The 9,156-nt window shown below is 39.3% G+C and overlaps 1 pseudogene; it reads right to left on the bottom strand.

Moving 5' to 3' along the window:
* Positions 1-8,483: 8,483 nt before the first annotated feature.
* On the bottom strand, positions 8,484-8,583 carry LOC141636021 (small nucleolar RNA R71; annotated as a pseudogene).
* Positions 8,584-9,156: the final 573 nt, after the last annotated feature.

Genomic DNA, 9,156 nt, shown 5'->3' with positions numbered 1-9,156 from the left:
CTGGGATTCTAAAAATCCCGCTGTTTATTACAAATTAATAATAAATAATACTATGATAAATGATTAAGGCTATTCTTCCATTTTCCCTTTGCCTTTGTCACCTTTATCATACTTCTTGTCTCGACCACGAGCCGGGCGTTCATGTGCTATCTCCAACCTAATCACCAACGGTCTCTCTCGCGGTCTAGCCTTACCATTTCGATCTATCACCATCTTCTCGGCAGAGGCGGGTTTCGATTTCTTCGACGAACGAGTAACTAGGAATCCGGCTTCTTCTTCCTCTAAGGTCAATTACTTTTGGTTCTCCATTGCTACTTCGCGAATCTTGTAATTCACAGGCTCGTGTTTCCTCAGCTTCTCACGTTCTTCGGGAGTACCAGCCTTTCTCCATTGCAAGTATGAGTCAGATACCCATAAGGAGCCAATAAGAACTGGTATGAACCACATGTTCCTCTGAGCCCACCTGATTACCCACTCTCGGCAAGACTCCGTAGTGTGTGCCAATGCAGTTTGAGGAACGATATCAAGCTTCGGAATCTTATGCCTAAGGCCCACTTGCCTCATCAATCTCTCCGGAAAAATGCAAATCATAAATTCCAAGCCAGGGTTACGAACTGGCCGTGTCGGGTCCAAAGATGAGACTCCAGTGACTGACCTGAGATGCCACCACGACACAATCCATCGGATCAAGGGACCACCTTCGCTCTTCAACTTATTTTCCCAGTAGTTGTATACCCGGAGGAAGTCCACCATATAGAGCCTCGTCCTCATTGCAATTGATCAAGCATGGTATCCTGGCATATTAACTGGGGGCTCGATCAACCGCAGCCATTCCATCAGCCAAACCTGCAAAAGAAAACGGGAATTAACGCCCATGTTTCAAAAAAAGAAAAAATAAAATAAAATAAAAAGGTCGGTTGAAAAAGTAGTAGGTTCTTACCTGCAGAATGACGGGACTTCCCAAATAAGGAAGCTCGCGGTTGGCTTTTCTGTTATCCAAACCAAGAATGGTCTCCCCTAAGCAAAGGCATGCTGGGCTCTTGTGCAGTTCCATTTGTTCCACAGGGCTCAGAAAACGGGGATCACCTCTCATGTCATCATCAACATGCCCTCGAAGGACATAGCAATGAAGTAGACAAAACCCGAAAGCCCAACGTCTCGCAACATAAGAAATAGAAGAGTCCTCCCTATTTATAAATCGATCGATAAAGTCGAACATGCGGACACCTTTTGAGGTCACAAGACGGTCCACCTCAGCCTTGGTCAATCCAAGCAAGTCCCTAACTTTATTCTTATATCCTTGAGAGCTAAGGGGTACAACCGGTGCATTTTTTGGGTCCCATCCTCCAATAGCGGCTATTTCTTCAGAGAAAGGACAAATATCGCCTCCAGGAAAGGCAAACACATGAAAATTTGGGTCCCAATACTCAAGACAAGCATCCAAGAAAGGCTTCACAACTTTCACTAAGTTGAGACTCAAGATCGATCCCATATTAAAAGCACCCATGTCATGTTTCTCAACATTTGTGAATTCATTCGTCCACTCCTTGAGACGGTTTTCAAAGGCATCCATAATTTTGAATTTTTTTTGAGAGGATATGAGAGCTTTTATGTTATAGACGGAGGAAAGAGGAAGGAATTGTGTGAATAAAAGCTTCCCCGAAGTCTCTATTTATACTATTCGCTATTTCCTAATTTCTGTCGAGGTCTGTCAAACTGGAGAAATGACGAAGCATCTGGTGCGCCTCTTCCCCAGGCCTTTTTCCGTGTTTTTCAGCTTTGGATCTTTCCTAATTTGCTTCCGGCTATAATTTTCTATTCCTATAAGACCTAAATTTGGTAATTCCGTCAAATTTCCAAGTTTTATGTTTCCCGTTTCTTTTCGGGTTCGCTTTTCGAGACAAAGTCGAAATTTTCGCCAAACGAGCACACTTACCCTTTTTTTTATTTCCTTTTTTTAGGGGAATCATTTCACTCCTCTTTTCAATACATTTCACACTTATACATTTCTTTTAATTTTCTTTTTTAGGGGGTAGCCTAATGCGTGTATTTTATATAAGGTTTTTACCTCATTTTTACACGCATTTCTGTACTATTTTATGTGGCATTTAGCTACAAATACCCCCGAATAGTCTACTTTGGTTTGTCTTGTGTAAATTGCAGGTATAGACCGAAGAGGAGATAAATCGAGCCCAAACTCGTCCCTTTTTGGATACATTTATGGCGAACAAGGAGCCGGAGCTTGGAATCTATCACTTTGAAGACGCGTGAGCTGATTTCGGAAGGTGTCATAGTGCCTAACGTGCCAAAATAGCTCGAGCGACCACTTATCTAGTCGATCGAATGCTTTATACCATGAAGATCACTCGATCTAGTAGTTCTTATACTCGATCGAGCAGGCAGCATTAAGGAGTTACTCGATCGAGGGGAATTTTGCTTAGTTTACTCGATCAAGTGGTTTATTTCTTCTCGATCGAGTGGTTTGTCTTGTATTTGTATTTTTTTCGGCCTATTTTTGTATGGGCTTTTATAATTAGGCTTTGGATTAGTTTTAAGGGGGAGATTTTCGTGTGCTACTAAAAGGAGTAGACTGCGTAACTCTCTCTCACTTACCTCTCCTTGATCTTACTCACTGCTTCCCTCTTCTTTACTCTTTTCTACTTGGATTCAGATTTGTAATCGGTATTATTATTCCTTTTTAATTTCTTAATCATAATTGCTATTTTTAATTCCTTCATTTCTATTGTTACTTTCATTATTGTTTTATTCCATCTCTTTATTTTCATTATTATCATATTTAATTCCGATTGTCTATATATTATTGTTGTTGAGTCGATAATGATGTGTAGCTAATTCCCCCTTGTTGAGACTAGGGAATCCATGATTATGAAGGAATAGTAATCGCCATATTAGGTTAATGCTTGTGTAATCTTTGTTGTTAATCGCTACAATTAATTGTTTCTGTCTAATTGAGTCGACGCAATTAGTCATTTTATCATAGTAAACCTTAACCTGGACCTGAAGGTTGGAAATGGTGAGACTCGTAGCGAACATTAGGGCACCGTGGTGAGGGCGGAAGCTAAGCTATTTGTGCTTTAGGGTGAATTGAGACCGGAAGGAGATATTCACTGCCCCATAGGCTATACTTGCATTAACCTGAGACCCCATATTGCTTGACTGAATGATCATGGTGAACCGACTGTCTTAGCTGCTTCTTCCTTGTTTGCTTAATCTTTATTCTCCTGCCTTTTTCTCTTTCTCAATCTCTTTAGTTTAGAACAACCAAATCAAAGCCCCCAAATCGGTTACCGTGACAGACTTAGTTAAAGCTGACAGTTTCCCATCTCCCTGTGGAGATCGACCCGACTTTCCTAGCTATATAAGTTAGAGCTAGTTTGTTATTTTTAATAGGTATATGACTGCCCTGTCATAGCCCTCCCTACTGTGCGGTCATTTTGCTCATTTTCTGGGCATTTTTGCGTATGTCTAAGCGTTTTTGTGCTTATTTCTGGGCATCTTTTTTTTTGTCATTTTTCACACATATACATTTCTTTTAATTTTTTTTAGGGGGTAGCCCTCTTATGTGACTCATATTTGAGCACATTTAGTCCCCAAATTAACCTCGTTCCTATGCTTTATAACACTTAATTGGGTCATTTACTATCTTTAGTTTCCCATTTTGCATATTCTTTGAGGTTTTGTCCCCTTGGTAGGAAATGAGTGCTAACCTTGCATTTATGAGGCGAAATGAAGCTAAATGGATCGCACCTAATGACCAAGCATCAAAGAGAAGACCAACACTAGAGGCCTAAGTAGATAATAAAGTGAAATGGGCAATGATGAAAGGATCCTTGCATCCTCGAAATGATCCTTGCGGATTGTTAAGGAGGAAAAGAAGAGAAGCAGTCTGCCCAGGAATCCGAGCGTATTAGGCACGATCCGGGCGTCTCACAACACCAAGATCCGGGCGTCTTGTTCCCAAGACGAGCGGATTTCAGCCCAAGGAGCTGAGCTTCTTCCCCTGGATCCGAGCGGATCCTAAGACAGAAGAGCCCGAGCCACAACACAAGACGGGCGGATCGTGGCAAGACTAGCTATGGGAATCCGCTCATTTCCTTCGAGAGGAGCATTTCCTCAACTTTTCTTAGGGACTTAATAGTCATTTAAGCTCTTAGTAACCCTAATCTTTGTACCTAATCTTTAGTATAAATACCCCTTTGTACTACCTAGATTGAATGCACCCTTAATCATATCTTATACTCTCTTAATCTCATAAAATTAGTCTTAATTTAGTTGTTGATGTGACTCATATTTGATCATATTTAGCCCCCGAATTAACCTCGTTCCTATGCTTTATAGCACATAATTGGGTCATGACTATCTTTAGTTTCCCATTTTGCATATTCTTTGAGGTTTTGTCCCTTTGGTAGGAAAGGAGTGCTAACCTTGCATCTATAAGGTGGAATGGAGCTAAATTGATTGCACCTAATGATCAAGCTTCAAAGAGAAGACAATACTAGAGGCCTAAGTAGATAATAAAGTGAAATGGGAAATGATGAAATGATCCTTGCATCCCGAAATGATCTTTGCGGATTATTAAGGAGGAAAAAGAAGAGAAGCTGTCTGCCCAGGAATCCGAGCGGATCAGGCACGATCCGAGCATCCCGCATCACCAAGATCTGGGCGTCTTGTGCCCAAGACGAGCGTCCTGCAGCGCAAAGATCCGAGCGTCTTCCCTTAGGATCCGCTCGGATCACAAGTCATAGAGCCTGTGCCTTACCTCAAGACGGGCGGATCGTTGCAAGACTAGCACGGAAATGCTCATTTCCTTCGAGAGGAGCATTTCCTCAACTTTTCTTAGGGACTTAATAGTCATTTAAGCCCTTAGTAACCCTAATATTTGTACCTAATCTTTAGTATAAATACCCCTTTGTACTACCTAGATTAGCATTAATTCGAAGGCTCTCTTAAGCAATCTTAATCCATCCTTAATCACTTTTTAATTCTCTCAAATTAGTCTTAGTTTAGTTGTAATACAATTCTCAATTTTAATCACATCTTAATCTTTCCTTAATTTCTCTATTGTTCTTCCTTTATTTTGGGTAATTAGAAGATTATTTGGGTTTATTTGGAGGATTGACAACCTTTCATCAATCATCAAGTACTACTATTATTCTTGCTTTATTATTTGGAATCATCTTCATAGGTATAATTCTCCCTTAATCTTGTTTAATTATTGTTAATTACTTTCATTTATTCATATTGTTTTGCCTTGTTAGTATGATTGACAACCTTATTAGTTTGTTAAACTTGATCATGAGTGAGTAGTTTCCTTAGTTAGGGTTAATGGGGAATTAGGAGAAACCAACATGGGGAATGATTCATGCTTAATCTAATATGTTTTCATAATTAAATTGCTTCCTTGTTGTGATTTCAACTTATGCACATGTTATGTTTGATGAAATGCGACCCTATGAATCCTTGCATTTTTTACCCATCACCTATCTTTTCAATGAGGCTTGTAAGCTTATACACCAACTCGAGCCTCATTATACCGTGCATATAGTTGAATAGGAAGGATTAAGTCGACTTGTAGGTGTTGTAAAATCTAATCAATTCGGCTCTGGGACCCAAACCTTCCTAGGGATTGTAAGTTTATACACCAACTCGATCCCATCACAACAATAAGTGCTTGCAATATAATAGAGAACATGTTTGTATGATCAACTCCCATGAATCCCCTATGAATCCATGACACCCAGTGCCTTTAATCAATTTTTTACACCCCTTTTAATCATCTTGCTTGTTTTCATTGCTTTACTTTTATCTTGTTGATTTGTTTAGTTGATCTCCTATCTCCACCCAAATTGTGACACCCTAAGACACGACCATTTGCAATTGAAAATCCTACATCAATACCCTTCCCTTGGGATCCGACCTTTACTTGCCTCTTTGCTAAGAGTAGTTTGTAAAGTTATAAATATTGTTTTGGTTGGTAACTTTTGACGACGAGTTTAAAGCCTCACCAAAAATGGCGCCGTTGCCGGGGACGGTGTTAAATTGATTTGATTTTCATTAATTGTTTTTAGTTATGTCTTTCTTTACCTTGGGGAAGTCAAACTCCTCAAGGTTGTTCTAATTGTTTTCGAGTTATTTGATATTTTGCATGTCTAGGAGATCACAAGGTAACTTGTTACCCATTGATCTTGAAATTGAAAGAACCTTAACCAACAATAGAAGAGTTCCTAGAGGTACTTTAAGAGGTATTGGAGATATTGTGGACATTCAACCAAATAGCATTGAGTTTACCAACCCTTTTGCAAGAGAAGGAGAGGATAACCTAATACAAAATCCACCATAAAAGCACCCCACAATGCCTAAATTTTCATCACATTCCGTACCAACCGAGGAGAACCTACCAAATGGTACTGCTACACCACCATATTTAACCGGTAATTTCATTGCGAAATCCGCATTCATACAATTAGTTGAGAGAAGTCAATTTGGGGGGATGCCTAGTGAATACCCTCATTCACATATGGAGACATTTTGTGACTATTGTGATGCAATTTCTCAAACCGGAGTTACTCAAGATCAAATCCGATGGATATTATTTTCTTTTTCTTTGATCGATACCGCAAAGCAATGGTTGAAGAGTCTAGACAAGGCTACCCTTGGTATTGATTCATGGAAGAAGTTGGCACTTGCTTTCTACAAGAAATTCTATCCTCTGGAAAAGACTAACATGTTGAGAGCCCAAATCAGGTATAATACAATTTCTCAATATTAATCACATCTTAATCTTTCCTTAATTTCTCTATTGTTCTTCCTTTATTTTGGGTAATTAGAAGATTATTTGGGTTTATTGGAAGGATTGACAACCTTCCATAAATCATCAAGTACTTCTATTATTCTTTGCTTTATTATTTTGGATCATCTTCATAGGTATGGTTCTCTTTAATCTTGTTTAATTATTTTAATCACTTTCATTTATTCATCATGTTTTGCTTTGTTAGTATGATTGACAACCTTGTTAGCATGCTAAACTTGATAATGAGTGAGTAGTTTCCTTAGCTAGGGTTAATGGGGAATTAGGGGAAACCAACATGGGGAATGATGCATGCTTAATCTAATATGTCTTCATAATTAATTTGGTTACTTGTTGTGATTTCAACTTATGCACATGTTATGTTTGATGAAATGCGAGCCTATGAATCCTTGCATTTTTTGATCTATCACCTATCTCTTCAATGAGGCTTGTAAGCTTATACACCAACTCGAGCCTCATTAGACCATGCATATAGTTGAATAAGAAAGATTAAGTCAACTTGTAGGTGTTGTACAATCTAATCGATTCGGCTCCGGGACCCAAACCTTCTTAGGGATTGTAAGTTTATACACCAACTCGATCCCATCACAACAATAAGTGCTTGCATCTAATTGAGAACATGTTTGTATGATCAACTCTCATGAATCCCCTATGAACCCATGACACCCTAGTGCCTTTAATTAATTGTTTACATCCCTTTTTAATCATCTTGATTGTTTTCATTGCTTTACTATTATGTTGTTAATTAGTTTAGACCAATCTCATCTCAACCCAAATTGTGACACCCTAAGACACGACCATTTGCAATTGAAAATCCTACATCAATACCCGTCCCTTGGGATCCGACCTTTACTTGCCTCTTTGCTAAGAGTAGTTTGTGAAGTTATAAATATTGTTTTGGCTGGTAGCTTTTGACGACGAGTTTTAAACCACACCAAAAATGGCGCCGTTGCCGGGGACGGTGTTCGATTTATTTGATTTTCATTAATTGTTTTTAGTTGTGTCTTTCTTTACCTTGGGGAAGTCAATTTCCTCAAGGTTGTTCTAATTGTTTTCGAGTTGTTTGATATTTTGCATGACTAGGAGATCACAAGGTAATCCATTGCCTATTGATCTTGAAATTGAAAGAACCTTAACCAACAATAGAAGAGTTGCTAGAGGTACTTCAAGAGTTATAGGTATTGGAGAGATTGTGGACATTCAACCAAATAACATTGAGTTTACCAACCCTTTTGCAAGAGAAGGAGAGGACAACCCAATACAAAATCCACCACAAAATCAACCCACAATGCCTAAATTTTTATCACATTCCGTACCAACCGAGGAGAACCTACCACATGGTACTCCTACACCACAACATCTAACCGGTAATTTCATTGCCAAATTCGCGTTCATACAACTAGTTGAGAGAAGTCAATTTGGAGGGATGCTAGTGAAGAGCCTCATTCACATATGGAGACTTTTTGTGACTATTGTGATGCGATTTCTCAAACCGGAGTTACTCAAGATCAAATCCGATGGGTATTATTTCCTTTTTCTTTGATTGGTACCGCAACGCAATGGTTGAAGAGCCTAGACAAGGCTAACTCACGGAAGAAGTTGGCACTTGCCTTCTACAAGAAATTCTATCCTTCGGAGAAGACTAACATGTTGAAAGCCCAAATCACTGGTTTCAAACAAAGGGATGAGGAATCATTGTATGAAGCATGGGAGATATTTAAGGACACTTGTCATTCTTTTCCACACCATGGACTTAGCGAGTGGTTCCTTGTGCAACAATTTTGGAATGGTCTATATGAAGACTCCCGCAACATTCACAATATGGGATCCAATGGTATGTTTACCGAAGTTGATGAAAATCAAACATGGGCCAAAATTGAAGAGATGGCGGTCAATAATTCACAATATAGTAGGCCTCAAAAGGCCACTAGAGGAGGAAAGCATGAGGTAGATTTCATCACACAATTGGGTGCTCAACTAAGTGCTCATATTGACACCATCAATTTGAAGTTTGAGAAGGCCATGGCTAAGCTTGATGAAGCTTCCAAATCACCCAAACAACATGTTAATGCTATGGTGGCATCATCCTTAATTCCAAGTGGGGTATGTGAGAGTTGTGGAACTTTGGGACATGACCAAAGTGAATGTAGGGGAACAAGTGAACAAGTTAATGCTTTCCAATCATACAAGAGTGGCACCCCTTATTCCAACTATTACAATGAGAATGCCAAATTCCATCCAAACCTTTCATACAAAAGCCAAAATGTTCAAAACCCTCCACCAACATATACCCCACCTCCAATGAGAAATCAAGCTCAAAGACCCTT

This window comes from Silene latifolia, chromosome Y (assembly GCF_048544455.1).
Source record: "Silene latifolia isolate original U9 population chromosome Y, ASM4854445v1, whole genome shotgun sequence".
NCBI classification, from domain to species: Eukaryota; Viridiplantae; Streptophyta; class Magnoliopsida; order Caryophyllales; family Caryophyllaceae; genus Silene; species Silene latifolia.
This window is presented reverse-complemented; position numbering and strand designations above follow the sequence as displayed.